Genomic DNA, 22,803 nt, shown 5'->3' with positions numbered 1-22,803 from the left:
AATCAGTCTGCCAGAGACTGAAGTGTGAAGTGGTTTGTTGTTCTTGTTTTTGGGCGGGGAGAGAGAGATTACATGTTTTGAATACAAAATTATTTAACTAAAGTTGCAGATTGGAAGCACAGTTCATTATAGACAGAGAACAAGAAGAAAAAGACAAGGATTAATAAGCTGGCCGAGAAATAAGAGGGTCCCAGCTTGGTGAAGAGGAATATAATTCCTCTTTCAATAAAAGTGAATACTGTGACATTCCACCACGGAAAACATATGTCAGCAGTTTAATTCCCGAATGCTCCAAAATGGTGAATTTCGACTCAGTATTTCCCAGACTACAATAAAATCTTTAAAAATATTACCATTTACTAAAATAATGAATTTGTTAAAATATTATGAGCATATCAGACACAGTTGTGTTCACCTTTGCTGTTAGAACAAAAAAAAAATTCATTCTCTAAGAACAGGGAAGAACCAAGCCTTCAATGATTGTATTGTGTATTATTTAAGTCAAAATACCTGCTTTTCATGTCAATTTTTATTTAAAAAATCAGTAGAAAGATTCTAATCATGTTGGGCTCTCAGTTTCAGGGCAAAATTTCAAATTATGCTAAAAATAATATTTCTAATGCCTGCTCCACATTTCAATTTGAAATTCTCTCACTAGCACAATTTTATCTTATTAAAATTTTGGTCAAAAACAAAGGCTATACAAAGGCTATATACATGTGTATGTAAGTGTTGGGAGAGAGAATGTGGATAATTTTCTTATGAAGAATGATTATATTGTTTTTAATATTAACTACTAGCAACATAATTAAATTATACTTATTTATTTACCAATGTACTATAGCTATACTTCTCAGTAAAGCAGTATTAATCCTTCATATATTTAGCAAATTGTATGATAGTGTTTGACAATATACTACCAAGTCAATAAATAGCATCATGTCTTAATATAAAATATAGTTAGGTCAAAATTATAACAAACATAGAAGAGACTAAAGTTGGCACATTTATTAATATTTCAAGTATGCATTTCATGTAACATACATTTACTTAACTACAGTGATTTCTGTGATCCAAATGTATATTTGAAGTCTTTGCTTGTCAGAGCAAGAACTCAGTGTTAGTTAATAATTATCCATGAGATCTCAGGGAATCATCTCTTATGTTACATTGTAATGTAAGAAACAGGATAATACTCTACTATGAAATTTACTATTAATAGAGAGAGAGAAACAAAATAAGAGGGTCCCAGCTTGGGGAAGCTGTCTTATTCCTTATTCCTGTCTTATGAATCTGCTAATTATTTACACTGGTTTCATATTTTTAGCAGGGGACAGTATAGATTTTGGACTCAGATATTATTAGATCACTCTTTGCCATGTGTAAATGTGAAGTTCCTAGAAAAGGGGCTGGCACATAGCAGATGCTTTATTAGAGGAATTCTCACTAGCTATTGAAAAATAACCCCCAATATATCCATACCACAGTACATTTAAAATGTATTCCTTGTTTACCTTGAAAGATGGTATCCATAAATATACATAAGCATACCTTCTGGGACCGCTCTCCTCCAAGGGGTGACCCAGGCATCCAGACCTCTTCCATTGGGCAGTTTCTCCATCTTGGACTTCTTCGCCTTCAGTATTTGGATAGACACAGTGTGCAAAATGATTCTAAGGGTTGGGATTAGAAAAATTTCCTATCACTTTGTCCACATTGCTTTGGTTGGAATAGTGACATACACCCACCCTAACTGTAAAGAGGGGTTGCAAATGTTATTTCCTTGTGCTCTTGAAGAAAGGGAACTAGACTGGCAAACATCTATCTACTTCCATCTAAATAAAAGAAAAAAATGTTTTTGAATAAATTTCACTACTGAGTCTGTTTCAATACAAAATGATTATGAATTAGCTAGGATTTCCTTTGAATCTTTGACTCAAAGCAGACTTAGGAGGAGAAATGAAAATCTTATGTATAAAGGTAAAAAAAATTAGCTCTACTTTGCTTGTTCCCTTCCTTTACTCAAGAAAGGAAGATGGTTATATGGGTTAATATAATAGAGGAAATTAAAGGAAAAAAATATCACTATTGTATAAAGTATAAGTGTATAGAAATTCTCTTACTTGAAAATTAACCATTTTCCTCGTATTTGAGTAGTTGAAAGCAATGACCGGAAAAGATAAAAAAAAAATCAACTGACATAGCCCAATTATTAATTGTTAATTAATAAAAATGTGAATCCTTTATTGTTAATTATGAGACAGCAAAGTACTAGAAAAAAATTGGAAAACAGATCTGCATGCAATGTAGGCTTTCATTCTAAGGGAGATAACTTTCTTAAAACCTCTTTTTGCTTTGCTGTGAATAAACAGATTTCATTAGGGAGAAGTACAAATTCATTTTCAATATTCCAGATTCTCAATTCTTTTTCATTATTCTGTCACTACCTTGGGTGTGAAGTGGGTATAAATATTAGCTACAGTAATTGGTCTTATATTTCACATTCCAAATCCAAATCCCTAAGGGCCATGGAGGTAATCCTTGAAAAAAAAAAATGGTATCTTTAAAACTATAAGTAAAATGATATAATCACCAAGGGGCGCCTGGGTGGCTCAGTCGTTAAGCGTCTGCCTTTGGCTCAGGTCATGATCCCAGGGTCCTGGGACCGAGCCCCGCATCGGGCTCCCTGTTCCGCGGGAAGCCTGCTTCTCCCTCTCCCACTCCCCCTGCTTGTGTTCCCTCTCTCGCTGTGTCTCTCTCTGTCAAATAAATAAATAAAATCTTTAAAAATAAATAAATAAATAAAATAAAATGGTATAATCACCAAAATGTAAGCTGAATGGCTGAAAATATACATTTCTTTTTTTTTTTTTTTAAAGACTCTATTTATTTATTTATTTGAGAGAGAGAGAGAGACAAACAGCATGAGAGGGGAGAGGGTCAGAGGGAGAAGCGGGCTCCCTGCTGAGCCGGGAGCCCGATGTGGGACTCGATCCCAGGACTCCGGGACCATGACCTGAGCCGAAGGCAGTCGCTTAACCAACTGAGCCACCCAGGCACCCGAAAGTATACATTTCTATCATTTGGTAGATTTTACAAAGTGGAATTTCTGATTAACAACTATATATCTATAGATTATCCAAGGGTAACAAAAAAAAAAAAAAAGCAAGCATTGATTTTTGTACATTATAAACTCTGGTAGACAAGTATTCAAATGTGGGGGTCCATGGAGGAGAAGGTCTGGCAGTTCTCAGCCTCAGTGCTGGGAAATACATTATCTTCATGTTTTCCATAGACATCTATATGACAATCCCAGATGCAGAAAGTCTGAAATTGAGAGATAACATATATGAGTCTTGTCATGATCTCTCTCTCCCTCCTATCTCTCTTTCTTAACGGTGATTCCAACTTAATGATCTACATAATATATTAACAGATATAAAGGAGGAGAAATAATTTTCCTTCTACCCTCCTAGGTTCTTGGCTGAGACCCCTTGTAATAAAAGATCAGCCGAAGAAAAAACAAATAGAAGTTTAATAACATGTATAACTCCTGTCTACATGGGAGATACCCAAGAAAACTGAGTAACTGCCAGAAATGGTCCAAGTCACCACTTGAAATACCATGTCCAGCTAAAGACAAAAGATATTGGTGAGAGGCAGTTATAGGAAGTTATCAAGCAAAACACAATAAACAAAATTGAAGTTGTTACACAGATTTAAGTCAATGCCTTCTCCATTGATGAATTTCTCATTATTTAATCATCCTTCTCTTCCTGGTACAGAAAACACAAGTGCTAATCTGTGCTCTGTTACCAGTTTGGTAGGGACACATAATATTAACATTTCTGCACCATGAGACAAACATTTATAAGGTGAGGGAATGAGAGTATATCACTGAGTTTCCAATTGTTTTCTCTTAAAATATGAGTGTGCTCAAAATACACTAATAACCTCCCATCACTCTTAGAGTAAAAACAAAACAAAGCAAAAATAATTGTTTTTAGAATGTTCTAAAGGTCCCATGTGATCTAGGTTCCTGTTACATTTCAAACTTCAACACCTTTCCCTTTCAACTCCAAGTGTATGGCCCTCTTTTATTTCCAGAGCCATTACAAGGGCTGCTTTAACACCTGGGAAAAACTCTCTTCATCTGTTGCGGGAGATCATTGATAGGACATGACCACAGGTTGACCCTGAGATAGATTACCCCCAGGCGATTAGGAGCTCTTCAGTGGAGCAGGGATTACTACCTATGTTTCCTGACTTTTGCTTATACATTATAACCTATATCATTATCACTCAGAGGAATTTGTGCATAGCGGTTGTTCAATAGAGGTGATTTTTAATTAATTACCACTATTCCAAGAAGTCAGTGTAACTTAACTTGCCTTGTGAAATTCATAGGAAACAAGATTTTAAATATATCTATATATGTAAATCATATATATCTACATCTATATCCATCTACCTATACAAACACACATGTGTTTGTACATGTTTATGTATATAATGCACACATATATTGTACGTACTTTTATATGCATATAAAACATGTATATATATACACATAAAGTTTAAATACGTATATAGAAAATGTTAGGAGATATGTTTAGTACAATATATTAACACCATATTGTTATATATGCATGTGTGTGTTTATTATAGTTATAGACTTACCTGGATGTACATTCACGAGTTGTATCTAAAAATGTCCATGCCCCCTAGGTCTCAGCTGAGGCCAACTGAATCTTAGTAACAAAGTGGAATCTAAGGGTTAAGTCTAATTTAAGGTGAGCCAGGTGATTCTAAATTGCCACCAGGGTTCTAAATACTCACTTAGAGGGCATAAAGAGTAAGGAAAGTCTTCAGCCATGTACACACACAGACAGGCTTTGGAAACCAGAAGAAGGGTAACTTCGTACAACATAATTTCCAAGCTATAAAGTAACATTTAATTATGTTAACATTTATTTTTCTAAGTTTTCTTTCTTTTGGCTCGTATGTACATAGTTACTCTAATAAATTCTATATTGAAGTATGGGAAACATTTTTCCATAAATATCTCCTTTGAAGGTGCTATCATTCATTGACTTCCTATTTCTGTGTGTTCTCCTTTCAAAATGCAATCACAAATGTTGCTTTTATAAATCCTTTTGGCCAATGATGTGTGAGTCTGAATTACTTTTCAAGAGGATATTTGAAAGTCTTTCAAGCAAACTGTCCATTTTGAAGAGCACTGTAATCAACTATTGCAAAAACAGAAGACTAAAAAGATAGACATGTTTCAATACATTGCTTAAAAGCCAACAACTTGACAAGGACTGTTACAGAGAACTCTTGTTTGTACTGAATGGACTCATGACACAACAAAATAGGCGTGGGATTTCTTCAAAAGGCATTGAGTTCCAGGAATGCTCAGTCTGGGCATTAGGATTTTTGGCTGAAAATACTACTTTGTAACAATCTGATTGAGACAGTTTTTAGACCCATACTGGATTTTATGCTTTTGTGTTTATGTGTTTTATTCCAGAACACTATAAAGTCAAAAAAAAAAAAAAAACTTACTAATTATGAGCCAATGAACTAATACCCTTCATAGAAATATTTCATCTTTCTTCTTATTCTAGCCAAGATGATTCATAATCTCTTCATCCAGCTAACTTAAAGAATTTTGACCCCTGTGTTTTTTCCCAAACCTATCCCATTTTCACTGCCCTTTTAAGGGCCCCTCCTTCTATACCTCCTGATTCTACTTCTGGTTTTACTAGTTTCTGAACATCCACAAATCAGTGTCTGCAGAGAGTCAAAGGTGAATGCAATTAAGTGGTTGATCAGGAGAAATGGGAAAGGCAGTCTCAAGCTGAATTAAATCCAGCCGCTGCCAACCCAAACCTCAGGTAGTTAGTCCTGTTTCTGCGTGAGTCTGAAGTAAGTTCTAACTTGTGGAACTTCTGGTCCCCAGGCCCTCCGCTCAACAACTCTTCATTCAACCCATGGAAGACACTATGTTTCTTCCTGCTCAACTCCAGTGGGTGATGGTACCATAATCTCTGCTGAAGGCATCTGCTGATCTTGGCTGGGAAGCCTCTTCAACACCAGGAAGAAGGTAAGGCTGTGGGACTCACAGTCAGGAGACTTTAAGGGGGAAACAGAACACATATTAAATGTCTTAAAGTCCTGACACAAGTACAAATCTCACATCCAGCTCAATTATGAATACTATACGCACATGACAGATAATGCCTGAATACAGTCTCAACACAGTTCTTATGTTTTACTTTGTTAAAAGTGGTGAAATTAACAAGCATAAAACCGATGAATCATTGAAGTAGTACTTAGTAAAAGTATGTTGTGCACACACCAAAAAGACCGTTCACTGAACCAAAACATGGAATGAGATTCTAGGGCACATTATTATAAAGCAACTTACATAGTAAGAAAGCAGTGACTGTTTATTCTTCACAGTGATTGGTTATAATATCAGAAATTTCTTAAGCGATAGAAAATTGGTCAGTGGTTACTTCATATCAGTTTTGGGAACCAGTTTAAGTTTTGCTCATGATTTCCAGAGGCATAAGCAAGAAATGACCCAGGCCAAGTCAGTCTTGCAAAATAAGCTAAATTAAGCTTTGCATGTATGATTAAGCTGATTTTGTATGCTCAGGGAACTTTCAAGTCTGGTGTCGGCTTTTGATTTTAATAACTTCTAATTCCTTACATTTAAGAAATTGATGGCAATACAAAATGGAGGTTCAGCTGTTTTGTTGTAATCTAGCTCTTCATCATCTTAGCTCATTGTCTGTTGCCTTCATCGGTCATTAGTTTGAACTGGAGCTAGCTCTGAGGTTTAGTCTGTTTGGTCACTGACATACAAACTGGAAACTTCTGAGTCTGTTTTCAATGATTTAATTCCACACTTATGATCGTCATCATTGCCTGTATTTCCATGGTTTCAGTTAATGATGTTCCTAGCTTGATGCTCTGAGGATGTTAGCAATAGCGGAAATTAGCAGCATCTCTTATATTTTTTTCAAGCTGGCCTGTGGCAGATAAACCTGAATGTACCTGTAAACTTATTCCTTTTTAAAGTTTTAATCTGTTGATGCTGTGGAAGGCTTATAAACTACAATGGAATTTACTAAAGGAGAGTGTTTTTTACATTATACAAAATAATTGTCTATGAATTCTTCCTGAATCACCCTGGCAACAATTCTATTGGTTCCAGCAGGCTGGAATGTTATTCTTTAATGACACCAATTGTATCATGGGCAGAAAAAATTCTCAGATTTACATAATAAGTCATAATTACATGATTATAATATATGTACTCAACTAGAATTATAATTGTTTCTATGTGTATTAAAGTATAAAGTGAAATCTATACTAACAGGTAAAAAACAGATAACCACACTTTTTTTTTTCTTTTAAATATCATTGGTGGTATGAGCGGGGTAGGGGATCATGAAGCACATTAGGATGTTAAAAAAAGCTAGGGAGTAAATAGCAACTGGGGAGAAAAGATCAGAAAATGGAACCCGGATGTATGGAACCTGGGGTAAATTTTAGATGCTATGAAACTGCATTCTGACATAAACACCTAAATAAAACTCATCATGTTACATGAAGAAATGGTTTTTACTGAAATCAGTATGTACAATGATGACAAATAATCAACTTCCAGAAGTAAAATCTTTTGTATGTATGTGCAAGAAAAGGAAATTAAGAACGTTTTACAACTGGCCTTAATTGAACCTAAAGTGTTAGTGACAGCTTTGTAATAATTGGAACTCAGTGTAGGTTTCTCTTTGACCAAAAACTCTGAAACACTGTCTCAGGGAAAACAACAATTCTTAAAATAAAAACTTAGTATACTAAACCAAAGGATACAAAGTAACTGAGTGTAAGCTTGTTCTTTCCATCATGCAACAAACCAATAAGAAGAAAGATGTTGAGGTAAGGAAAGCCAGCAAACCAAAGGGATGGCCGACTATTGTCCTAAAGAACTATCTTAACTCAGCATAAAATTTGAGCCTCTCTTATGTTAGAAAGAGGGAGAAGAAGGAGGAGATTGGAATCAGGAGGTGACTGATGTCTATAGCTATTCAGGTACTTGCAAAGGTCCAAGGAAAGTTATGAAACTTTCTGTCCTTGGTCAGTTGATCTGTGTACAAAAATCTGGTCCTGTCATTCCAGTAAGTCTTAAACATAGCATTGTTATTTCTGTAGGTAATTATCTCTTGGGGGGGGGTAGTTCTGGGTGAAGAGTCGTTTTCACAAATCTTGACCATAAGCAAAATTCCTTCAATGATTAACATGACTTTGTGTGCAGGGCTAAGCAGAAGTTTCTAAGCTATAGTTTACAGCAGCAAGGGAAATAGAAGAACTCTAGAGTCAGATATGCTAAGTTCCCCCAGTTACACTAACAAACAAAAGTTTCAAAATTATATCCCACTCATACTACCCAAGGAGTATTTTCCCTTCCCCATGTTTGCATTATATATTTAATAAAATTCTCTTTTTTGCAGAGTGTGGGGGTGGATATTTGTTAAGAAATAGATCTATGAGCACTAGGTGTCTTGTAAGTGATGAATCACTAAACTGTACACCTGAAACTAATATACTAATATTACACTGTATGTTAAATAACTGGAATTTAAATAAACACTTGAGACTAAAAAAAAAGAAAATAGAGCTACCATTTCTTCCCAAAACTAAAAATGATAATCAGAAATCAGTGGTAGAAAATGTATTTTACCACAAAATTAAGAAAAATGAGTCTAATAGATACATTCAAAGTATTCCCTTCTGTTTACGAAGACTTGTCTGTTCCTTGATATGTAGTAATAATTGCTTCCATTAGAAACTACAGAACAGGGGCACCTGGGTGGCTCAGTCGTTAAGCGTCTGCCTTCAGCTCAGGTCGTGATCCCGGGGTCCTGGGATCGAGCCCCGCATCGGGCTCCCTGCTCCGCGGGAAGCCTGCTTCTCCCTCTCCCACTCCCCCTGCTTGTGTTCCCTCTCTCGCTGTGTCTCTCTCTGTCAAATAAATAAATAAAATCTTTAAAAAAAAAAAAGGAAACTACAGAACAAAATTAGATGTCATCTATAGGTCATAATTTTCTCTGACATTAGAAAAAACTTGTTAAATAAGGCTATTAATACTTCCAAGTAGATAGGTATATGATCTACGTTAATAGAAAAATAAAAATAGGTGATAGTAATTTCTTCCTGAAAATAACTTAATATTTAATTTTAAAAGAATACTTCCTTATCAGGAATCAACAAGCCATCAGTATATCTTGTCTTTATTTTGGGTCATATCAAAATGACGACAGCAACAAGCACAAAACTGCTGAAACTTTCACTGTCCCCTAATTCAGTCTTTGTTTAAATGGCGTAGACATTGATGGGGCACCTGGGTGGCTCAGTCTGTTAAGTGTCAGACTCTTGATTTCAGTGCAGGTCATGATCTCAGGGTAATGACATGGAGCCCAGCACCAGGCTCTGTGCTCAGTGTGGAGTCTGCTTGAAATTCTCTCTCTCTCTCTACCTATGTGCTCTCTCTCTCTCAAATAAATAAATAGAATATTAAAAAAAAAAAAAAAAAAGTGGCATGAGCATTGAAATGACTAGTGAATGCACTATAATAGTCTGTCCTTAGAAGCCAGGATTGTTAATCTCTACAATCATCCAACGTGCGATTATGTTCTCCCTTAAAAAGAAAATTGGAAATCAGTGGAAAAATGGCATTTTGGAATAAATGAGATTATGTTTATTCAGAGTGTCTTGTTTTCCTTATGTGCTGCCAGACATCTGGATAAAAACTGAAAATTTTAGCAAAATATTAACATCTTTCCAAGTATTTAAGTGTTGATTGCATTTTATGTTTCACTCTAAATATTTGATGAAATTTAGTTTTATCTATAAAATATATATACTGTTGCCCTGGTATCCCTGAAGTAATCTCTCTAGCATTCCAAAGTTAGGTTACTATCTGATTTGGGAAGAGACAAGTGAATATATGATGAAATTTTAGAATTGAAAAAGATAAAATTGTTGGCCAAACTTAATATTTGTGATGAACAATTTCAGTATTTTTCTAAATTCTATGTTGGTATTTGTGGCCAACTATAACAAGAACCTCTTGTTGAGCTGTAAATGCCCTGTATTTTCCCCTCAATGAAATGACCCTGAGTGCTAAAATCATACAATTAAAACCAAGTGTACAAGAAACTATCTGTCAGTCTTATTATTATGTAGGACAGTCTTCGAGGTTTTACTGATTGGAATAATAAAGTGGTTAACTGTAAAATTTGAAAATAAGAGGTGATAATTTTTTCATGAAGGTAAGGTGTTATCATTGATATCCAATAAAATATTTTAGAAGTATAGAAAAATCAAACGAATAAGCCATATAAAACAATTTTTTATCTCTATTCTAACTTACAAATGAAATTGGGAAATATATCCCATTTCCATTAAGGCAGAAATAAAATAGAATTAGTAGTTAAGAAGTCAGCCTAGAACCCACTTAAATAAATTATATGATGTAATGGAAAAGAGAGAACACTAGGTCAGCATAAGGGAAAAGTGACCTTAAAATATCAAAAAATGCAGTTCCTATTATCATAGAATTCTGTTTATCAAAAATTTAATACAGAAACTACATTTTCAATAAATTCAAATAAATTTTTGTCTCTAGATAAAATCTAAAATATGTGTTAAGGAATAGGTATTTAAAAACAACCAAGAAGGGCGCCTGGGTGGCTCAGTTGGTTAAGCGGCTGCCTTCGGCTCAGGTCATGATCCTGGAGTCCCCGGATCGAGTCCCGCATCGGGCTCCCTGCTCGGCGGGGAGTCTGCTTCTCCCTCTGACCCTCCTCCCTCTCATGCTCTCTGTCTCTCATTCTCTCTCTCTCAAATAAAAAAAAAAAAAAAATTTTCTAGAATCAAAAAAAAAAAAAAAAAACAACCAAGAAAACCTCAAAAAGAAGTGACTATCCAGAATATTGTTTCATTAGTCATTGGAACATACTATAAATTTTATCTTAGTGAAATCAGTACTATATTGGCAAAGAGCATAAAGCAGTGAAACAATAGAGCATGCACAAATGGATTACAACATACATAATTGTATGGTATGTTGTAATCATTTTTTTGACAGTGAGAAAATTATGGATTGTGTTTGGGAGCTGGGAAAGGACTTTTGACCTAGAAATTTGAAGACATACATACGAAAATTAAAAATTGCAAGAAAATGTAGGAGAAACGGTTTGAGTATAATCGAGTGGATTAATCTCAAAAAATTAACACCAGAGAACCTGGATCTCCTCAAGAAAAAGAAAAAAATGTTTAAACATTAAAATTATCTGTATGACTAAATACACTATCGAAAAATCAATATTACAGTTGATGACATAGGACATAAGAATGACAAAGGACTGCTATCTATACCATACAAAAACACTTCTTACATTTAAAGCAATTTTTGTGAGAAGCATATAGTTGATTTTTAAAAATTATCTGTTATGGTGAATTTTGACTTGAACTAATGGACATATGCCATTAATTTGCAAAGTAATCACTGATATTTGGCTTTGTGTGTTTTATTGTACTCTTTGTCCCATTTGTTTCATTGTCTTGTGTAACATTTTTTTCTCTTATTGCCTCCTTTTGAAATCTATTTCCCCTTAGCATTTCAGTTATAGATCACTTTGAGTAAAAGGTAACTTTTTTCTCCTGCCATTTAAATTGGAGATTCCAAAATACATAATTAAATTCTTAGGGTTAATATGAATATCATTTGAAAGAAAATGCTAACCTCTTAAAACTAGTTCTATTCAGTGTCTTTCATGCTTTTTAATTCTCTCTACATGTTAAACCCATACCCATTATTACAACGTTATGTAATTAAAATTCACTTACATTTTTTAATGTATTTGTTTTTATTTTATATCTGCATATCTCTATTTACTTCTGGTATACTTTTCTTGGACTAAAGGAGTTCACTTATATTTTATATAGTTTATATTAATGTATGGCTAATTTTATTTTGAAAAAAACTATATTTCATTTCACAATTAATATTTGTGATGAGAACAAAAACCGTGGTTGACTGTCTATTTTCTCCCAGCAATTTAAGAATATTTTGGTCTGGCATTTTAGTTATTTTGTTTAAAATAACCTCAAAGGAACAGGACACTTCTGAATATTTTATATATATTTCCATATAAGCCTGCATACACATATCAAACATATTGTGTGCGTTTATATAAATAAGATAAATATAAGTAAAGATGGGCCTATATGGGGTTTTCTGAGTACTTATGCTTAGGTTTTCAACTGTATAGTGAAGGTGTAGCTTGATGGCTTTCAAATTTTGTGGACTTGTAGCCATTTTTCTCTTTGATAATTGTTTCCCATTCTCCTTGCCTCTTGGATTCCAATATAAGATCCCCACTGTTGGTGGGATGCAAGCTGGTGCAGCCACTCTGGAAAACAGTATGGAGGTTCCTCAAAAAGTTGAAAATAGAGCTACCATACGACCCAGCAATTGCACTACTGGGTATTTACCCCAAAGATACAAAAGTAGGGACCCGAAAGGCTACGTGCACCCCGATGTTTATAGCAGCAATGTCCACAATAGCCAAACTGTGGAAAGAGCCAAGATGTCCATCGACAGATGAATGGATAAAGAAGATGTGGTATATATATACAATGGAATATTATGCAGCCATCAAAAGGAATGAAATCTTGCCATTTGCAACGATGTGGATGGAACTGGAGGGTATTATGCTGAGCGAAATAAGTCAAACAGAGAAAGACATGTATCATATGACCTCACTGATATGAGGAATTCTTAATCTCAGGAAACAAACTGAGGGTTGCTGGAGTGGGGGGTGGGGTGGGAGGGATGGGGTGACTGGGTGTTAAATCACCCTCTTAAACGTTTTTATTTTTTGCTTTTGTTTTTCAATCTATGTATTTTCTTTTCATCCATTTTCCAGTTCCCTGTCACTCTCATTTCCAGTCTGTCATCCAATAATCCAGTTGTTAATTTAGATTACTTTTTTTGTTCTAGAATTTTCCATGTAGTTATTTTATATAGACACTAGTTTTCTGCTCCGATTCTACATCCTTTCAACCATTTTTGAACAGTTCATTCAGCTGATTAAAATCTGTTACTGTTAACTTCAATATCAGAGTTATATATGGATCTGTTTCTATTGCCTCTTTATTTTCTTGGAAATTTTGAAAAAAAAAAAAAAAATAGAAGTCCTAGAAGTCATTAATATTTCTAGTGACGATTTATCACCCTATCCTCTAATCTGCTGCTAGACTGGAAACCTCACTTTAATCCAATCAGGTATGGACTGAGCTGATTCCAGGCTGGGTCGTAGTCTTCTAATAATTTTATTTTTAAGATTTTATTTATTTATTTTAGAGAGATAACAGCAAGTATAAGGGGGGAGGGAGAAGCAGGCTCCCTACCGAGCAGGACCCTGGGATCATGACCTGAGCCAAGGGCAGACACTTAACCAACTGAGCCACCCAGGTGCTCTAGTCTTCTAATAATTTATATCTTATTTTGCTGGTTTCCAGGGGGAAGACCTCTGAGTCTCAACTGAGAGCATGGCATATTGACTAGTCCCTTCCTACTTAGTCCTGAATTTGTTTCCTTGGCACGGAGTGTGCTTCTAAGAACACCCTGCTTCCAGTTGTTTCTTTTTGGTCTCTTAGGCTCTCAGCCTGCACAGCTGGACACTTGGGTAAATGCCTCTAGGGGATTAGTTTCCTTTTGGTTTAAAATATGGCCTCTTCAGGGGCTCCTGGGTGGCTCAGTCCTTAAGCGTCTGCCTTGGGCTCAGGTCATAATCCCAGGGTCCTGGGATCAAGCCCCACATTGGGCTCCCTGCTCAGTGGGAAGCCTGCTTCTCCTTCTTCCACTCCCCCTGCTTGTGTTTCCTCTCTCGCTGTCAACCTCTGTCCAATAAATAAATAAAACCTTTAAAATAAAATAAAATAAAATAAAATATGGCCTCTTTAATCCTGAAAGTTTTTACTGCTCTGAATGAACCCTCTGCCCTAGGAGTTTGGGGTATGGGTGGGTGGTGTGTTTAATAAACCCCCTTGCCCTGAAAAACTTTTGAGAACTTCACTAGCTTCTTTGCTCCTTTGCTCCTTTGCTCCTTCCTACTCCGGGATTCCTAGTCTCAGGATCTGCACCAAGAATTGGTTAAGTGCCCTGAGGGGGGACAAAGCAGCTTACTGTGTACTTAGCTTACTTACATACCCCTGGAATCCTGATTACCTAGGGAGATTTCAGATACTTTCAACCAGATTTTCATTATTTTTCTGTTTCTTTTTTTTTTTTCTTTTTTTCCCCTTGGCCTATTGTTATAATTTGAATAAGAAAATTAACAAGAAATAAAACAAGTAACCATCAGTGTTTGTCTGCATTTTGTGTAGAGACTCCGAGTTTAATGCAGTATCACGAACCTGTATAGTTTAACATAATGTCAATATGATTAATGTGCCTTCTAAACCAATGAATTCCATGTTCCGTTCTTTCCGATGTAGTATAATTCTAAGAATTTTATATGCCATTATTACTTGCTTATTCAAGTAACTAGAGATCATAAAGAAGAGTACATAGTGAGTTATTTAATGGGTACAGAGTTTCAATTTGGAAAGAAAAAGCTCTGAAAATGCATAATGATGATTGCACAACAATGTAGATGTCCTTATGTCACTAAATTCCATACTTAAAGTTTATCATTTTAACCATTTTTATGTTATATATTTTTATGACAAAAAGTACAGGTTTAAATCAATAGTCAATAAATTAAATCTAAAATGATTTTTTAAAACATAATTAGTACTGCATTTTATTTATGGGTTTTCCCACAGTTAATGTAATCTCAACCAGGTGTATTCTTCAATATCTGTGAACATATTAAGCTTGTCCTTCTCTTTTTCCATTCAATGTCATAAATCTTCTTAACTTTCATTACTCATTTAGACTCTTAAATATTAAAAAAAAATGGTATATGATGCATTGTGGAGGACCATAAAATCAAATTATACCTTATTTGCTAAAATATGGTAAGAAAAATAAAAATAAAAAGAACTTATTATAAATGCTTGAGAAGAAAGATCTGTGGAGGAGGTCATAGGTGAGATGAGCCTTGAAAAATATACATAAATATTTCCACAATAATTCAGATTTTTAATACCAACCAGAGGACAGTTTATCCTCAATAGCGGTATTAAAATTGTGCATCATTTTATTCACAATTTTATTCACAATTTATTGTGAATTATTAAGTGCTCAAACATTTAAACATGTATTTACAGATATATTATTAAACACATACACAATTTTTCTCTTTGGGACATTTTTGTCATTTCATAATTTTAGCCAAAATATTATAAGACCTTCTTCATTTATTGATCAAGAATAATGATGTCTAGTCTATTTTTCTGGTTCAGCAAAATACAGACTCTAAAATCTGTAAACAATGTGGAAACAGACTTTTATATCCATCCCTGGGTAAGCATTTTGTTTTTCATTATAGCAGGGTTTCGTAGAGTAACAGTCTACAATCCAAGGGCAGGTGGGCCCTGTGGTTTTCACCTTGCTGAATGTTGCCAGATATTCTGTTGTGCCCCCACTGAAATCATTCTCTGGTGTTTTACCTTACACTGGAGGAAAAATGCAGTCACCTTAATGAAATGCCCTTGACTGTATTTCAGTCAAGATTGGTCAACAGAAAGAATCAATATTCTCCTTTACCTGTGGGTCCAAAATTACATGGTGAGGCAACAAAACACAGACTCTTAAACTGACTATATCTTTTCCCCTAATCTTTCTAACTTTACCTCTGGTTTTGCTTAATCTGGAGCTCTTTTGCTTAATTTGTCATGAAGGTATTGTGATACTTGAATGTTACTTCTATTGAAAAGGTAATTTTTTAGAGTGTGACCATCTCTCTTCCTTTAAAGCAAAAGCAATGTACAAATATTCCAAAAATAGAAAAGGAGGGATTATTATTGATTTATAAGACAATGTTTAAAAGATGAATCTAACACAACAGACAACTACCTGATTGTAATAACTGGATAAACTACCGGTAGTCTGCCAGCTCAAGTAAATTAACAATTGAAACTAAAGAAGGAGACCCAGAATTAAGAAAAAATTAGACTGTTACCTAAGCTGTAGGTAAATTTTAAATAGCTGGACTTAAGTCCTTTAAGAGCTTTTTTACATATTACAGTATAACTCTAAAAAATTCAGTTTGCCCTCATTTTTGTATTTACCTTATGGCTCCTGAAATATTGAAGTTCATAGGTATCTTTTAATTTTCTATTTTGGAACTGACTCCATGGCATAGATTCTCAAGTGTGAAAGAGAAGTACATTCATCCTTAGTTTACATATATCTTTTTTGAAATTGCTTCCCTTAAACAATTTCAAATACTCATGTGTATTAATACATGGGCAGTATTATTTTCTATAACGTACGACAATTTTTTGTATCTACTCTCCAAAGACAAGTAATTTAATAAGCACAAATAGTTTTCCAGGGTTTAAATGAAGTCCACATTCTTGTCTTTTATCACAGATCCTTTTTTATGATCTTTTATTTCCTGTTTTCATTTTATACACCTTTTAAATTGTCACACTCGGTGTCACCAACATGTATAGTTGTACCTATGAACTATATTTAAACTTTTGACACATCAAATACTTTATATATTTCAAAGAATTTCTAATCACCAGATACAAAGCCTTTGACACCATCAGGGTCACTTTGTGGAAATATGAATAGGAACTTTGAAAAAAAATGATCTTTTGATGATTAACTGCTCCAAGTCATGATGAAAATAATACCAAGTAATGTGGCAAAACTGAACTAAATTTTTAAATGAAAATAAAGTACTATGCAGGCGGCAAAGTTTTATTAGTCTGAGTACTTATGATTCAACTAAGGATATTTGGACACTGTTCTAGGGAAGTTTTATAATAATAAAATTGCCATAAAATAATAGCAAAGTGACACTTTTTTGTACAGCTTGTGCCAAAATCTTGTTAACTTTAAAAATAAGAACCAGATTGAAGTGAGAAACTTTGGGGTTTTCATTTTTAACACTTTTCTATGCAAACAGCACTTACCCCAAATGTTAACATGAACTATTTAAATTAAAATGCAACAATTACAATTAAGTGCATTAATTTTCTGGTCATTTACTATGTTGATCTTGCAAAACATCAAGATCATAAGATTATAAATAAGAAATATTTGTAGTTAATTATTAAGATAAGAACCAAACTTGGAAGAAAATGTGTGAGATAACTTTCTAAATCTTCCCATTACAATTAGACTAAAGGATTTTGCTCTTTGCCATTAGACCATGTAATTAATATATAGTTTGAAAAACAGGAAAAGAAAGTCAGCAAAGCATACAAAAAAATTCAAATGTTCTATTGTACCAAGGTACTATGTTTTATTTTATGCCAGAATTAAAACAAAAACTTAGTTTTGAGTTGGTTTTAGCTGGCATATTCAAAACTAAATGATTATTCAGTGTCCACTAAACAATAGATGCAAAATTTAAGATAAAAAATAAGCATAACGGGTTGGGACTTGTGTATCAAAACATCCTTATCCTCTTCAGAAATATATAGTCTCCCCCATATTCTTATTTTTCAAGGCTACCAGAAAAAAACAGCGATTTCAACCGGGTTATTTGTCAAGCTAACAGGAGTGCTGAATCATAAGCTAAATTTTTTTCAGTGTTGGATTCAAGACTCTTTAGATCTTTTTAGAAAGGAATCAAGAGTCGTGAGTCATGCAAGACTGAGATTAAAGACAATAGAACAACTACTTGCTCTGTGATCATGGGCAATTTAACTCACCATGTGAATTTGCTTTATTCATGTATAAAATCGGAATAATTCTATTTGTTAGCATGCTTTCAACTACAAGTATTGGAAAAGCCAACTGAAAAAGGCCTTAACAATAAGGAACTTTATTAACTTTCAAAAGAAAGAGTTTGGGGATGCTTCAGACTCCTGGTCTGAGCCAATCTGTGTTCTGGCCCTGGTTTGCTCCTATTGTCTTGTCTGCATATTCTTCCATATGCTGGCAGCGTCCGTGAAGGCTGGCTTCCCTCATGGACAGAAGATGTCTGCCAGAAACCTCCAAGACCAAATGCTTCTTTAGTCACATCCAGCAGGAAAGAAATAATCTGTATCCCTATGATTTTCTCTTTAAGATTGAGAAAACATTCCAAGAAATCTTTGGCAAAACCGTCCTTGGGTTTTCTTAACCAGAATTGGGTCATATGCACATTCTGCCAACAATTATCAAAAAGGAATAGAATACCATTACATCCATCATACCTTTTGCTTTGTCAGTTTCAAATGACTATTAGGGAGTCAAATGTTAAATACTAATATATATTTTATATTTTATATTATTTATATTTTATAATATATTTATATTATCATAAAATCATAAATATATATTATAAATTATATTACAAATATATTAATTATATTAATAATATAATATAAATATGGTATATACTATATTAATATTACATATTAATGTGTTATAACATATAATTATATTTAATATATTAATAATATACATATTTGATATATCTCTCAGGATTATTTTAAGTGAAATAGCATTTGTAAATTATCATGTGTAATGCCGACCATAAAATAGGAGCTCAACACATTGAGTGTAGTAACTGGTGATGTGATCTCTTTAGTATTCCAATTTTCTACCTAATCTCTGGATTTTTGTCAACTGTCTAACTTCCTCGACTATATGCTAGAAAAATCTAGTGATATCTGTAACTTGGCTTAATGTAGACTTCACAGAGTTATTGTGGCAGATTATGAGGAAGAAAGACTATTTGTATATAATTAGGACACCTTGACTCTATGAACTTTAGTTAAAAGGACCACCGTCTCAGGTGGAGGAATCTGTTCTTTATTCTAAGGTATTCATAGCCTATAAGGACTTTACTTTTTAGTTGCAGCTTAATTGACCCTCACATCTATTAGTTATTTCACCTCAGCAAATCTATTTGTTCCTAAAAATCCCCACCCAAAACCGCAGCAGCCTCTAATTGGACCATTCTTTCTCCAAATGCCTATTTAAGCCCTCAGTCTAAATCCTTGTTGACATAATGCATGCTGTAGCTTTTTCTTCATTAATTGCTTTATAACTGTACTCTACATGTTGGAAATCCATGATGTGTTTTTAGAAAAACAATTCAACTTATTTACCAGATCCTGAGAAAGAAGGTTTATTAGCTTCCTAGAACTACTGCAACAAAGTACTAGAATCTGTGTGGCTTATAACAACAGAAATCTATTGTCTTACATTTCTGGAGGCTATATGTCTGAAAGCAAGGTATTCTTAGGGTTGGTTCTTTCTGAGGGCTGGCTGTGAGGAGAATCCGTTCCATGCCTTTCTCTTAGCTTCTGGTAGCCTCAGGCATTCCTTGGTTCATAGATGGTGGTCTCCTTGTGTTTTCACATAGTCTGTTCTCTGTGTGTAACACTTTGTGTCCAAATCACACCCCCCACTTCTTTATAAGGCTACTAGTCGATTGGATTAAGGCCCATCTTAATGACTTAAGTTTAACTCAAATATCTCTATAAAGATCTTAATTCCTGATGACATCACACTCTGAGATACTGAGGGTTAGACTTCAATCTCTCTTTTTTTATAGTTTTTTTTTTTTTTTTTTTTCCCTTTAAGAGCAGTTTTAGGTTCCCAGTAAAACTGAATAGAAAGTATAGAGATTTCTCATATACTCCTGCCTTCCTACTTGCATAATCTCTCCAGCCAGAGTGGCACATTTGTTACCATTAATGACCCTATACTGACCCATCATTATCACTCAAAATCCATTATTGACATTAGGATTCACTCTTGGTGTACATTTTATGGGTTTGGGCAAAGTTATAATGACACGTTTCTACCATTATAGTATCACACAGAGCATTTCATTGTGAAGGACCAACCCTGCCAATACTTTGCTTTCATTTCAAAATCATCTGTACTCTGTCTTTTTATTCCTCCTCCCCACTAGACCTCTTTTTTTTAGTTTTAATTCCAGTATAGTTAACATACAGTGTCCTATTAGTTTCAGGTGTACAATGTACTGCTTCAACAATTCTACACTGAATGCTCATCACCATAAGTGTACACCAAATTCCCTTCACCTGTTTCACCCCCCCCCACACACACACACCCTCTGGTAACCTTCAATTTGTTCTCTATAACTAAGAGTCTGTTTTTTTTTTTTTTTTTATTTGTCTCTTTCTTTGTACATTTGTTTTTTAAATTTGACATATGAATGAAATCCTATGGTATTTGTCTTTCTCTGACTTATTTCACTTAGCATTATATTCTCTAGCTCTATCCATGTTGTGGCAAATGGCAAGTTTTCATTATTTTTATGGCTTACTAATACTCCATTGTGCATATATATATATATATATCCATCCCACATCGTTATCCATTCATCTATCAATGGACACTTGGGCTGCTTCCATAATTTGGCTATTGTAAAAAAAAATGCTGCAATAAACATAAGAGTGCATATATATTTTCAAATTAGTGTTTTCATATTCTTTGGGTAAATACCCATGGTGGAATTACTGGATCATAGGATAGTTGTATTTTTAACTTTTTGAGGAAACTCCATAACATTTTCTACAGTGACTAAACCAGTTTGCATTACCACCAACAGTACATGAGGATTCCTTTTTCTGGTGTTTTTGATTTTAGCCATTCTGACAAGTGTAAGGTAATATGTCAGTGTGGTTTTGATTTGCATTTCCCTGATGATGTGTGATGTTGAGCATCTTTTCATGTGTCTGTTCGCCATCTGTATGTCTCCTTTGGAGAAATGTCTATTCAGATCCTCTGCCCAGTTTGTAATTGGATTATTACTTATTATTTTTGCCACCAAGTTGTAGAAGTTCCTTATGTATTTTGGGTACTAACCCCTTATTGAATATATCTACAAGTATTTTCTCCCATTCAGTATATTATCTTTTAGTTTTGTTGATTGTTTCCTTTGCTGTGCCCAAATATATCTTATCTGAGGGATACAATTCAACTCCTACTGAGAGAAAATATTCAAAGCAAGGATGAAAAAACTGAACTACTGAAATAATCTCATAGTATATTCTCTCATAGCATAGGTTTATGCAACTTGCAGAAATGGGTAGCAACATGTAGATAACTAGCCTTAAATTTGAGTCAAATAGGGTGTTAGAAGCTGCTATGTTTCTTTGTAAAATTAAACTTTATCCTTGAAAAATCACCTCAAATTATTTTTGAATAATATTTCGTATAAATTATGGAGTATTAAGTAAATTGAAAGCAAAACCACCTTTATATGGGGATTTAGATCAGTCATTTTGTGTTTTGTTGAATTCATAAAGCAGAAATCTATTTTCCAAAATAAATATTTGTGTTCACAGTGTGATGTGAATTAATACTGTTTGTTTGTCTTGGCAAAATATATTGTGAATAGATGGTCTATCAGTTGATTGAATCCAATGATGCCTTTCCCAGAATGCTTTTTGAATCATGGACCATAACTAGAACAAGTAAAATCCAAACGACAAGACTTGATTTATCTTTGTAAACAAAAAACACATTTAATAATAAATTTTAATAGTATTAAATGTCTTGAAAACCACTGACCCTACTCCAGATTACAAATCCTAGGAAAACTGTTACCAAATGTAGGTTAAGATAAAAATCACTAATGTATGCTAAGAAATGAAATAAATGACTGATTAGGTAATTATGTTTCTAATTAGTAAATATTTACTGACCACCTACTTTATAGCAAATGCACTTTTGGTATTGGTAATGGGAAATTCCTCTTAAGAAATTCATATTCTGGCATAAAATAATAACATAAATATATTTTAAATACAGTGTAATCAGTATAATCAATGTAATATTAAGGAAGTGGATGTGGTTGAGTCCTAGTAAAGATAAGAAATCTGGTTTACCTGACTGACTTAGGGAAGATTGCACAACTCTGGGTATTAACTATAAATTTTATTGTTTTTGTTACTTTGCATGACATTAACATAGAAATAGTGGCTTTTTTTCTTTATTTTTTTTTTATTTCTCTTTTACCTCCCCTCCCTTTTCTCCTCTCCTCCTTTTCTTTTTTATGAAATCTCCATTCAGTTTATAGCCCTGACTTATATATACAGTATAGTTTTTTTTAGTCCAAAATGCGTATTTAATAGGTTTAAGACAGTTTATCGTTGCTTTCAAAGATTTTGAAATCTTTATTGATAACCTGACGTACGTGAGATTGGGGTAGGATCACTGCACTCTTACTACCTTTGAGCAGTCCCTGTACAACACTTGAATACATGTTGGTATCCTAGTCATGTAACTCAGTCGATGATATTTGTGTATCCTCCAGAGTTTGCCAGTGCTCCATTCCTAATGAGTTACCTTAATGGGATTCTGCACACTACTACTAAATCATTTTACTTCACAGTTAATCACATGGTGCTTTGATTATTCAATGAAAAAATACTTCCAATGCACTTTCAACTTTGCTATTTTAAGGAAGTTGAAGGTAATGAAGAGATTATAAGTCACCTAAATATTCGTAATGCTCTATAGAAAGAAAAGGAATAAAAACAATGATGCAGGGGAAGGCTTGAAAGGTGTCTATGATTGTCTCCTGTGTGTATGTGTGTTTTTTAACCCCCTCCCTTTTTTTAAGA

General features: G+C 34.0%; 1 protein-coding gene across 1 annotated transcript in view; it reads left to right on the top strand.

Annotated features, from left to right (window-relative positions):
- Positions 1-6,088: 6,088 nt before the first annotated feature.
- Positions 6,089-22,803, top strand: part of CDH18 (cadherin 18) — a 574,093-nt gene continuing 557,378 nt past the window's right edge. The window contains exon 1 of the mRNA XM_032415422.1: positions 6,089-6,109. The gene's annotated coding sequence lies outside the window, so the exon portion shown is untranslated. The remainder of the gene's footprint in view (positions 6,110-22,803) is intronic.

Source organism: Phoca vitulina, unplaced genomic scaffold (genome assembly GCF_004348235.1).
Source record: "Phoca vitulina isolate PV1807 unplaced genomic scaffold, GSC_HSeal_1.0 scaffold17, whole genome shotgun sequence".
Lineage (NCBI taxonomy): Eukaryota > Metazoa > Chordata > Mammalia > Carnivora > Phocidae > Phoca > Phoca vitulina.
The sequence above is the reverse complement of the archived record's forward strand: the minus strand, read 5'-3'. Positions and strand labels throughout refer to the sequence as shown.